The following is a 7172-nucleotide window of genomic DNA, read 5'->3' on the forward strand; positions in this document are numbered from 1 at the left end:
TTTTTTCCTCTGCCATTCGGAGGCTTCTCTTTTTTCAAGCCGGGACAATTTGAACGGGCTTTCTCTCCCCCCCCCCCAAGTGATTAGCTGTGATTTGTTCCTGTAAAGATGGGGGTCATGCCTGTAGGTGGTGTTTCAGTGATGTAGGCAGTAGAGGCATGATGTTCAGGATTGGGGGAACACGCCTCTACATTCCTTCCCTCGGACATCATCCTTTTTTAAAAAAAAAAAATCTTACTTATATGAGATTAGCAGTGGATCTCCGTATCTCTGGCTTCTCATTATTATTTCCTGTATTTAAACCCCATAAAAGGATCAGCAGAGGCAGGACCGGAGAAAAGGAGGAAGGAAAGAAAAGGAGGCTGTGAACGGCATCACATCCAGTATATATGGTCAACTCCCCAATAAGTTTGCAGCCCCTGTGTGAGCACGGACTGCAAATTCAAATGTAACACAGGTTGTGCATCAGATTTCCAGTACAGCCGCACCCTGAAGAAAGAGGACACAACAAAGCTGATATAAGTTAAGGCAATTTTATTATATGAGACATGTAGAATTTTTGGTTAAATTTAGCTGCACAGGAGAGGATTCACAGAGCAGAATAGTTTCAAATCTCCCAAAGTAGCTCATCCCTTCCCCCCCATCAATGGCACTTATAGTCTTAATAACTCACTTTGAGACGTTAGTAGGAGAAAGAATAAAAATGTTTCATTTACTGGCAGTGAACAGCAAACTGAGAAACATGATTGTTTTCAACAATAAACTTCAGCAGGCTAAAGAGAAGGAAAGGAAGAGCAGAGAGATGGAGAGAGATGAGAGATGGAGAAGGAAAGGAAGAGAGAGCAGAGAGATGGAGAAGGAAAGGAAGAGCAGAGAGATGGAGCTCTCTTTGAATTGAGAAGCACGGAAGGAGCAATTGGTTAGTATTAGACAGCTTGGTAGTCACCCCAAGCCCAGAAAAGTCTCTCTCAGTCAAACCTATCTCAAAAGCAGCATGCGAGGTTGCAAAAATTCCAACAACATAGAGATGTCTTCAAGTAACAGCTTATACATGCCACAGAAAATGTTTGTTTGTTTCTCTATAAGACTGCAGAAATAATAACAGTGAGAAGCATGAAATTTGGCACAGATGCTGTAACGATCTCTACTTCAATCACTGGCTGGGTACTATTTCAACTGGCCATATGGGCTCAAGTGACTCTGAGAGTTGTAATTCTCGTACCAAATAGTGGCTGGAATTATTATTATTATTATTATTATTATTATTATTATTATTATTATTATTATTATTATTATTATTATTATTATTATTATTATTATTATTATTATTATTATTATTATTATTATTATTATTCATTCATTCATTCATTCATTCATTCATTCATTCATTCATTCATTTATTTGATTTATACCCCGCCTATCTGGGCGACTTGTCCACTCTAGGCAGCTAGATATAGAATAAAGAAATTACATTTTGTTGCACAACTTTTATTTTGCTGCACAACTTTATTTCTTGCAATTGTGTAGGGGTTAAAAGTTTTCTAATCCCTCCCTTCGGGTCCCTGAGATCCTTTAGAGAGAGAACTTTCTAAGGCCTGAAAATCTCTGCTGCCAGACCCACTCCTGCCGCCTGAGTTCCTTCCCCTATTCCCCTTCTCCCAAAAGCTTCCCCAGAATTCCCCCAAAACTCGTGGGTTCTCCCCAAACGGCCGGGGTTCAAAGACACCATTCCAGTTCCACAGTATAAAGTTGTGCAACAGGATTCCAGCTAACAAGAGCTAAAGCTTTTCAAAGACCTTACTGATGCCTCAAATTATAAATAACTTATTAGACTGGCTGTGCTTGTTAGGAGATTCTGCAATGTCCAGACCACAGAATTTGCCTGGAAGAGTCTGGAGTTTGCAGTCCTCTTGCCATTATGGCAGGAGGTAGAAACACGAAATTTTGCATAGCTACAACTAATGTCCCAATTCAAAAAACTGAATAGGTTACATCTTGCCTGGCTATGTGGGTAGGAGGATTCTGGGAAGCTAAGAGGTAGGAACATAAAATTTTATATGGAAACAACTGATTTCTCACCCTTAAGAAGTACTGAGGTTAGATTCCTATTGGCTCGGATGATTCTTGGAGTTGAAATTCTCTTACTGAAACAATCAGAAATGGAAACATTGTGTTTTGCGGAGATGCTACTGATGTCCCCAGTTAAATGACTGGCTAGTTTCTGTCTTAAACTGGCCTTGGTGCTGATGACATTCTTATAGCTGTAATCCTCTAGCCAAATTGAGAAGAGTGCATAACACTGATGATCCAATTTAATAGCTATAATGACTGATGTATTCTGGGAGGGGTGATTTTTAACCTCTGAGTTGGGCTGTTTATTGCAGTGGAAGCAATAAGAAAAGTACTGAAGAACCTGCAATGAAGAATCTGCAATTTTAGAAAGTGAAGTGAAAGCTGCTCTCAAGGTACTGCTTTCAGTTTGGAAGAAACAAATCACCAGGAGTTGCAGGGATACCAATAGAACTACCACATTTTTCTGTTTATAACACACCCCCATTTATAAGACACCCCCCCCAATTTTCTAACTCCAAAATTAAGACAACTTAGCTTTGAGGATTCAGCCTGTGGGCTCAGAACGTCAGACATTTTGTCTCTGTTGAATCTTGAGCCTACAGGCTCCACCTCCAAGGAAGTGTGTTCCAATTGGTTTGTTCAGGATCAGCCGATGTCAGTTCCATAAGGTTTGTGATTGGAGGAAGCTAAGTTTCCTGACTGTAGGAAACTAAGCCTCGTGGCTGAAGGAAGCCTGTTTACAGAGGCAAGAGATGTGCCATTTTGTTCTCTCTTCAGCTATCTCAGCTTACTTCCGTGTAAAAGACGCCCCTCAATTTTTTATGGTAATGATTTTAGGAAAAAGTAACATCTTATAGATGGAAAAATACAGTATTTCAAGCTATAAGGAATGAATGTGTAAAAATCCTAACATAATTTTTCCAACGTACATGGGAAACAAAACAATAGTCTGCAGACTGGAAATATTCAAGATATATGTTCCACCTCCAAGAAGTGCCATAATTTTAAGATCTGCTGTGGCCATACCTCTGGTCTAGTGAGCAGGGCCAGCGCTGTCATTAGGCAGACTGAAGATGTGATCTTAGCACCATATTATGGATGTCTTCAAAGGGAAGCAGAGAGTTAATTGTTTAATTTGCTGTTTTACTGCAAACTATGGCACTTGAGTGATTTTCTGATTCCTCTCAAAACTAAGTGATTTTCTGATTTTTCCTGCCAACCTAGCAGTTCGAAAGCATGCAAATGCGAGTAGATAAATAGGTACCACCTCAGTGAGAAGGTCACGGCGTTCCGTGTCTAGTTGCGCTGGCCACGTGACCACGGAAACTGTCTACAGACAAATGCTGGCGCTATGGCTTGGAGACGGGGATGAGCACCGCCCCCTAGAGTCAGACACGACTGGACAAAATGTCAAGGAGAACCTTTACCTATGGCACTTGAGTGATTTTCTGATTCCTCTCAAAACTAACTTACTGGCTTTTGGATACTATGCACCTTAGCATTTACTGTGCCTGCTCAAGGAGCAACAAATCTTAAGACTGACCTTCTGTTAAGGCTTGAGAAATCAAACTATTTGCTAATATTACCATCTTGACTCCTCCTGGATGTTAGAATTTTGATTAAAAACTAACAAATACACTGTATAATTGAACTGTTTCAACAAAGAGTAAATGGATTAATTTAGCACCTGCAGTGGCCTGCCTGACATCCTCTTTGTCCTTAAAAGCTGCAACAGTTGTTTCGTCAGTATCAAAATTATTGATCTTTTGTTGTTTTTGCTGTTCCCTCCTCACCCCCTGTGCTGTGAACGTCTAAGCCCAAAGAGGAGTGTCCAGGACTCAAAAAAATCACTTACAGCATTTGAAACAGCAATTGTTCCAAATATTTATTTATATCTTATCGGATCTCCTACCGCAGGGGTTCAGGTCTGTTATCAGCATAGGGCAGGCTAGATTTCTCTCAAGGCTACCCATCTGAGCATAGATTTTAAAGCCAGAAGATGTGAGGGGACAAACAAGCATTTGTTTTTGAAAAAGTGAAAAACAACTAAGAATATCTCCCATTCCCCCCCCCCCAGTTACTATTAGCGCTTAAAAGAAGCCCGAGAAAAATGAAAATGAATGACTACAAATCAGCAATAAGAAAGAAGTTTGTTTTAGTTTAATTTTATAAGACTTCTGAAAAACACTACAGAGTTTGTTTAGTTTTCCCCTCCCCATATTCAGAACAAAAATAACTTGAAAATAAGAAAATTCAAACATGGGGAAACAAAAATTTGTAGATTCGCCCTTCTCGCCCAGGTCTTTCAGTACTTAACCCTGAAACGGCTGGGTTGAAACTGGAAATGTGCAGCCAAGTTAGTACTAGAGTCCCCAGCTCTTTGTTTCTGCTCCTCATCTTTAATGCATGCACGGCAGGAAGAAATAACATGGGTTATTTTCATATTGGGAATAGCAACTACTAAGTTTAGTTGGGGCATCATCATCATATGCATCCTTCAGTCTCGAGAGACTATGGTAACATGCTCTGAATAGAGGAGTGTCCTCTCCAGAGGTAAAGTAATATGGAAGATAGGCTGTTACCCAAGCAGCAAATCCCCCCTCTCCAGGTTGCTGAAATGGTCCAATGGAAAGGCAAGAGCCAATACGACTGGTTCCAGCAACGTTGCAGGAGTTGGCAGAACGAAACAAACTGCCTCCAGGACTCCGGCTCTGGATTTTGCCTCTAGGTTAACTCCTGAAGCCTTTTCCATGAGTGGATATAGCCACAAGGCAGTGGAGGTACCCAGACATTAAGAATTGTATATTTAACAAACATTCATTGTTTGGAAAGTTACTTTCAAAAAGTAACAACTTTCTACTGCAGCCCCTCAAAGCTGGTAGCTACTATTATAGTTGTCATTTTTAAAGGAAATATTTGTTTTTCATTATTCAAAAGTAGCTAGATTTAGTTGCTTTGTTTAGACACTTCAAAAATGACCCGGGAAAGTTACAACTTCATTTGTTACACAAAATACACTGAAGTAGTCTTTCTTTGCTTGTGTCAGAAGCACTACAGTAGAATTGACAATATAGGATACCAGGAAAAAGAGCAAGTAATTCTTTATTTGTCATTATTTCCAAGCTTTTGCAATGATTCTATATAAATAACTACTTTATAGAATGTGGCATTCTCTGTGTCTTAATTTTATAATAATAATAATAATTTAGATGGGCAGATAGATGAAAATTGAAGCCACTGGTTGAATTTGCACAAACTCATTAATCCCATATGTGAGACAGGAAAAAAACAGAGGTTTTTAAAAATGTGAATGGAGGAGAAAATGAGGCTGTCAGTTTTCCTAATCCTTGCCACAAATGGGAATCCTGATGATGCTTAAAAGGTAGACCAGCATCCACCAAATGGACACTCCACCCCAGACGTGTTATGCGGCAATGTTCATTATCCAGCACATCTAGTGGGATTGTGGGATGATAGTGAAGACAAAATATGGCAGCTACTATAAGGCTCTGGAAGTGCTTGAGCCAACAATCCTGGGAAGCAACGGACACCTCTATCAAAGTTTGCAGCTCACGCAGTTCCTGATCTCATTCATGCCTTCTAGATCAAACAAGAGACAACAGGGTTCACCTCCCATGCCCTATGAACTCTCACACTTGACCTTGGCTCCTCAGCTGGAACAAAATTCCATGGGCATAGAGTCCATGGCAGCTCAAATGGCCCCTCAACTTGATCCAGTTCTTTAGTCATCTCTACATATTGGATTGTACAGACAACAACAAGAAGAAGAGCCACACTTTATATGTAGGGCATATTGTTGCAAACAGAAGATTTCCAGGTGTTGTGTAAGGAGACTTGAAACTAATTATGTTCTGTAAATCCCTGCGCTTCTGCACACTTAGAGGCCTTTAAACCAAAAATTAATGACACTGCAACATGCATTTCATGAGTTATATCTTATCCACAGTGCTGCTTATATAGGGCAAGAGTCTCACTCAGCAAAGACAAATTTATTTATGCTATGTTGTCTTGTGTTATTTATAATGTTTATATGGTGCTTAGTGTAATTCGGTTCTTCTAAAAAAACACTCTGGTTATGAATGTGGTATATTGTGCTTTTGTGTCCACAATTCAAAAGGCCAGAAATGGCCCAATATTACTGAACAATATCATGCCTAGGTTACCAACAGGAAAAAAGGATGGTAGATGGTCTACAGCAGGGGTCCCCAACCTCTGGCTCGTGACCCGATGCCAGTCCATGGCCTTGTCCGGACCGGGCCGTAGAAACAGATTCCCCCCTGCACAGCCCCTGCGTGCATGCATGCAAGTCTGTGCGTGCTGCATGAGTGCCCCCGCCCCTTCGAGCATGCACACAAGTATGTGCATGCCGCGTGAGCACCCCCACCCTTTGTGCATGCATGCAAGTGCCCGTGCAAGCGCTGCCCCTTTGCACATGAGCGCAGGGATACACCACCCCCGCGCACAGACCCCGTGTCCTCCAATCGGTCCATGGTGTCAAAAAGGTTGGGGACTATTGGAAGTATACCTTCTTCTGTACACAAAGGGACACCAAACAAGGGAAAATCCCAGAAGCTGACTACTCTTTTACTCAGTTAAAAACTTCTCACTCAAACACAAAGCAATTGTTTTTCAGCAAGTGTGAATAGTCCAATATAGCTTTTCTTTCTCAGGGTTTGGAAATTTTAAAAAAAGCGTGCTGCTTATATACCGCCCCATAGTGCTTCAAGCACTCTCTGGGCGGTTTACAAGTTAATTATGCAGGCTACACATTGCCCCCCCCCCCCCAGTGAGCTGGGTACTCATTTTACCGACCTCGGAAGGATAGAAGGCTGAGTCAACCTTGAGCCGGCTACCTGGAATTGAACCCCAGGTCGTGAGCATAGTTTTGACTGCAGTACAGCAGTTGAACCACTGCGCCGTAAGGCTCAGAAGATAACTTTCTCAGCTGCATTCTGCGGAGTGGGCACGGCAACATTAGTTAACCTGAGAGGTTAAAGGGGGTGTACATTTCTCTGTTGTATGAGTCACACATCTTTGCTTCACCATTTCATTAAGTCCAAAATAGTCATTCAAAATAT

This window comes from Pogona vitticeps, chromosome 9 (genome assembly GCF_051106095.1).
Source record: "Pogona vitticeps strain Pit_001003342236 chromosome 9, PviZW2.1, whole genome shotgun sequence".
NCBI classification, from domain to species: Eukaryota; Metazoa; Chordata; class Lepidosauria; order Squamata; family Agamidae; genus Pogona; species Pogona vitticeps.